This window comes from Uloborus diversus, chromosome 5 (genome assembly GCF_026930045.1).
Source record: "Uloborus diversus isolate 005 chromosome 5, Udiv.v.3.1, whole genome shotgun sequence".
NCBI classification, from domain to species: Eukaryota; Metazoa; Arthropoda; class Arachnida; order Araneae; family Uloboridae; genus Uloborus; species Uloborus diversus.
The window spans coordinates 60,161,733-60,167,451 of NC_072735.1; positions in this window are offsets into that span (position 1 = coordinate 60,161,733).

Consider the following 5,719-nt stretch of genomic DNA (forward strand, 5'->3'; position numbering starts at 1 on the left):
ATCATTACAAAATATATTTAGATCAAATTAAGAAAAATAGAAACATTATTCAACAAATTAAGTTATTATTTTATAACAACAAAAAGTTTAAAGTGAAGAGAAAAAAGAGCAAAATTAGAATTTCCTATTTTTGACCCATGAAAAAACGCAGGAGGTTCTCAAGTCAACACGTATATATATATATATATATATATATATATATATATATATATATATATATATATATATATATATATATATATATATATATATATATATATATTTATGTATGACCACACATAACTTTTCACAGAATAGTCCGATTTTGATAATTCTTTTTTTTATTGGAAAGGGTATATCCTAAAGTTGGTCCCATATAAATTTAGGAAAAATTTCCTACCCTAACAGTGGGAAAAGGGGGGTGATTTGTCGTTCACTCAAAGATTTAAAAATTTTTTTTATATATGACAACACATAACTTTTTACAGAATAGTCCAATTTTGATTATTCTTTTTTAATTGGAAAGGGTATACTCTGAAGTTGGTCCCATATATATTTGGAAAAAAAATTCCGACCCTAAGGGTGGGAAAACGGGGGCGATTTTTTGTTCACTTACAAATTTTTTGATGCTTAGTTAGCAGGGTTGGCAGGTTTCTGCCGAGGCGGTAAAAACCACTGGTAGAAACCGGTTAAAACCGGCATGGCAAAAACCCCTTTCTGCCACATTTATGGCAGAAACCGGCAGAAACTCAAAAAATGACATAAATGCAATTCTTGACATACAATAAAAAATGTATAAGAAAAATAATTAAATATTAACCCAAATACAATTTATTTACAACACTATCACCATTCAAAATTAAATTTTACATTGTTTCCACACTGCAGCAGCCTGTAATAAAATACAAGTTTTGACGCTGTTTCTAAACCTAAACAATTTCTCAGTTTGTTGTGCACAAAGGAGAAATTTGAGAAGACTCTTTCAATCCCAGCAGAAATAGCTAGTATTATCATCAAAGAACCAGCAAGATTCACAAAACTTTCATCTATTGCACATTTTTTCAAACTGGACCACCATGCGGTAGCTGGAGTAGTTGTTGCAACTTGATTGGAAAAATAGGTTTCAGGAAAAGGGGTCGATTTGTTTTGTAAATCTATGGTATAAAGTACATAATCAGGGTTAATATTTGTGAGTAAAGTTCGGGCACTTTCTTCTTGATTACATGATAAATTAATTCAGAAATACTTTGGATGGAGCATATAGGCCAGTAAATGATTATCAATAACTGCTTGATTAAATCTGTGCATCACTTCCTTCTCAAAAGCACACATAAGAGCGTCTTCTTTTGTTAAACGAATCCAAACATCGTAAGCACCTGCAATTGAGCAGTTCTCTTCTTGAACTGAATCCAGAGCAATAGCAACAGGTTTTATCTGCAGCAGCAAGTGTTTAACTTCTTTGTGAATCATCTGATTATTTATGATCGGAACAATACCTTTGTCATCTTCATGTTCTTATAGTATTTGAAAATAAAATGGGCGATTCTTCATAAACGACTCTAAGCAGTCCACCTGACTATTCCACCATGTATTACAAGGTATATGTGGTTTCACAGCTTTTGGGTACTTCTTTAGTCAAGCTCTTAGTCTGTGATGGTTTCTGAAATATTTCTGGACTGAAACCACATGTTTAATGAGAGAATCTGGTGTGCTATTCAGTCCAAGAAGATTTAAGTAATAAGCTGAACACCCATAAGTTGTAGCAGATGGCATTTCTTCTTCAATAATTTTCCTCATTAGCTCCATCTTGTGTTCATTATCAGTTACTAAAGATAATACTTTGCAGTCATATTTCATTTCAAGCTCTATAATTGCATTTTTCGTTAAATCAGCACAGTAAGTTGCAGTTTTTTTTTTTTTCACTTCCTGTATTTGCAGAATTATAAAACATGCATTCAGAACCAGTGTGAATACAATTTGCAACAACGGGTTCGTTATGGATATTACTCCATCCGTCTTGTATCAATGAAACTTTTTTACCACTGATTTTCTTTTCGAAGTGTAGTTGTAACTGACTATGTATTTTGTCGAGTAGATCTCCAGCCAACTGTTTTCTTTCAGGAGTTTTATAGCCTGGTCTCACTAAGTTAATCATGCTTAAAAATGATCGATTTTCACTCAGCAAAAAAGGTATGTTACAGCTGTAGAAAAACTTGGCAATTGCCTCATCCAAACCATCTTCTTCTTCTGAGTTTGTTTTCATAATAAAATTACTCAGAGAACTTTGAATTCTAGAAGGTCCAACTTTTGTAGACTCATTTTCTTGTCTTGATTTTTCAGGAAGAGGAGTAATCTTGTTAATCACCAAATCACTATTACTTGATTCTATCGTAACTTGTATGTTAGAATCAGAAGCTTGCTGGTACGCATCACTAGTAACACCATTACACATTTTACGATGTTCTTTCATTCTGTAGGGTTTTGCACTCACAGTTTTTTTTGCAGCTCTTACATTCAACTACTAATTTATTATTAATTTCTTTCTGACTAAAAAATCCCCATACAGGATCCGTTGGTCAACCACCTTTAGAACTCATGATTAAAAAAGCTTCACAGCATAGAGCAAACTGTATTCAAAACAAAATCTTTTTGTACAAATAGCTCTTTTGGTTGATAGAAGAACAGCTTACAAAAACAGAACTGCTTACTTGATTGGTTACATGAAATGTGTATATGTAGAACTGTTTCAATCATTGAAACTCTTTACATTTATGAGTCGGTGAATCTAACCTATTATATTGTTTCTTACATACAGCAAAGTTGAAGACTGTGTTAGTACTTATATAATTGGATTATTAACTTTCCATAGAAATCAAGACGGGGGGGGGGGAGATCTTTGAGAATAGCTTTATTCAGTTATATTAAGTGTAAAATGACAAGTTCCTGAATTTTAGGGTTTAATAAAATTTAAAAAAGCTGTATTTATTTAAATATTTGATATATTACACTTTATATTAAATGCAAACAAACTAATTATAAACAACAAAGTGAAAAATTTGTTACTTACGACATTACAAGGCTAAAATTTCTAACACGTAGCAATTTCAAGTATGATAAATTTTACTTTGCTTTGGAAATGTCAGTCTTGTTATTTAACATATTTTTACACTAATTATTAAATAGCTATTATATTAAGTTTTTGCAATGGTGAAATGGAGTTATATTTTTATTTTACTTAATTGCCTGTCATTAAATAATTACTAGAGGATTAAAAACGTATTCTAGTTTTTGCCAGTTTCTACCAGTTTCTGCCGGTTTTTACCGGTTATAACCAGTTTCTGCCACTGGCAGGGCAAAAACCAGTTTCTGCCGGCAAAAAGCCAACCCTGTTAGTTAGACATTACAAAAAAAAACCCCCTTATGATGAATGAGCTTCAGACCTGTCTGTCCCTCGTGTGTACTGCCATGGGAAGGTAAACTGCAGTATCTGCAGAAATGAGTTTTCGAGATAATTGAAGAATTGTTTGTTGGATTCGATACTAACAATAGGAAAATGTTGGATTTAGACATTTTTTTCAGCAGAAACAAAATAAGCAATCTTGTACAACAAAGCAAATGTCCAGTAGATGACAAAATGAAAAAAAAAAAATTGCAGTTACTGCCCTTTACCTGCCCACGGCAGTGTAGACCTCTCAATCTCTGGTATTTGTGATTAGGATTAGTTTTTAGTGCTAGTCGTTTAAAGTTTTTTATATTTAGGAGTTGTATGGAAAATTGGATGAAGTTTAATCATGGGTACATACTATTTTTGAAGTACATTTACACTAAAAAGAATGAAATAAAAATTTTTTAATAAAAAATAGAACCAATTTCAAAAACTGCAGCTGAAAATTATTCTAAAAAGTAAAAATAATTTCATTCTTTGAACAGCATCTATTCTACTTTTTGAACATAATTTTTGAAGTCCGTGCAAACACAGTAGATATAAAATAAAAAATTTAAAATACTCGCGACTGAGTCGCAATTGCAGAATCAAGAGGGAAAACTGAAAATCTTTTTAAAAGCCTTTATACTATTATAAATCAATTTCAGTTATTTTATTTGCTAACAAATAGAAACTGGCAACAGATATAAATTTTAAATCATTGCGTAATTTCCTTGTCGGCCAACAATGAATTTGGTGATGAATCGCATGAATAAAGGCTTAGCCGTTATTGAAATCTGCTTTAAAAAAACGTTATAATTCGAACTCTATGTATAACATGGAAACTCCAAACTCATTCTATCAGATGCAGAAAAAAACTTTTTATTTTGGTATTAAATTTTCAAGGTGGCGACAGAAACTCAAAAAAGTTCCCTGACTTTTCCCTGATTTGGTTCACCAAATTTCCCTGGTTTACGTTAACAATGATAATGGTTTCCTTGCTTTACCCTAACTTGAAAACCATTGCATATTAAATGAAATGCAGTGTTTAAAATGTTTTAAGCTGTTAATTAAAAATATAGTTTGAAACAATGCTCTTTTTATTAGCAAAAATAGTACATTGAATTATCTACTAGGAAATCTTATAGGAAATCTAAAACAAATACTTTACTTCCAGTAACCAGTTAATATAAGAATTCTAAGAAATTATTACAAACATTCTTAAAGAAATATCTAATCACGATAAAACTATGAAGTTTATATAGAAATAATTTTGAAATACATTTTCAAGCAGTATAATTATTGCTGCAAGACTAACAAGTACACAAGGTAATTCAATTTCAAATGATTTTCTTATTTGTCGAGGGAAAAAAAACTTAGATTATTTTTGTACCAAACAAAATTGAAATGCAAAAAATAATCAGCTAATTTCAAAATTTATCTGTATATGTAACTTGGTTTTAAAAGCAAAGAATTTAAAAGTCTGGAAAAAAAATAAAAACTTCATATAATCTGAGGTGACAGCCTATAATACGATGGCAAAAAACAAAGTTGATTTTCATTCAACATTCAATTTGAGCAATTAAATTAAAAACTCAAAAAAGTAATTTTTAAGTTTTTATCTGTATTAATTTATAAAACAAAGATTTTTTCTTGAAATTGTGATTACAGTATGCTAATTTCTTCAAGAGAATGAGTAAAGGCAAGGGAGGTAAGGCATTAATGATGGCTTTCTCTTTGCCTGTAGGGTTGTTTTTTTTACGTAGCATGGAAGTCGTGAAAGGTCAATTCGAGCTAAGTAAAGAAACAACTTTACAGACATGGAAGAAATCATAGGAAGTTCATTCTGCGTTTAATAAGTTAAGATTCAATACTTCGACTTTGAGAAAAAAATATATTAATTTTAACGGCAGTGTATAATTGCACCTCATAAATTTTACTTTTTCCTCAACAGATAATTGGCAGAAGACACGTAGGAAATTAAAGTACTTAATTTTGCAAAGCAAAAAAAAATTTTTTTTCTTCATTTAATCAATTTTTCCTGAATTTTTGTTATTTTCTCAAAATTCCCTGACTTTTCCCAAATTTTAAATTTTTTAAATATGCTTTCACTGCAAAAATGACGAAAAACCTTTTAGAGGTTTTAAATCAATATCTTCGTTAATTAATGTCATCCAAAGACGCAACCTAACTAAGAAGACTCTCAATCAACTCTCCTTTCGAACAAATTTTTTTTTTCAAAATTGGTCCATCCGTTCAGGCGCTAGACAGATACACATACACACAGGTATGTCAAACTTATAACCCCCTTCCTTT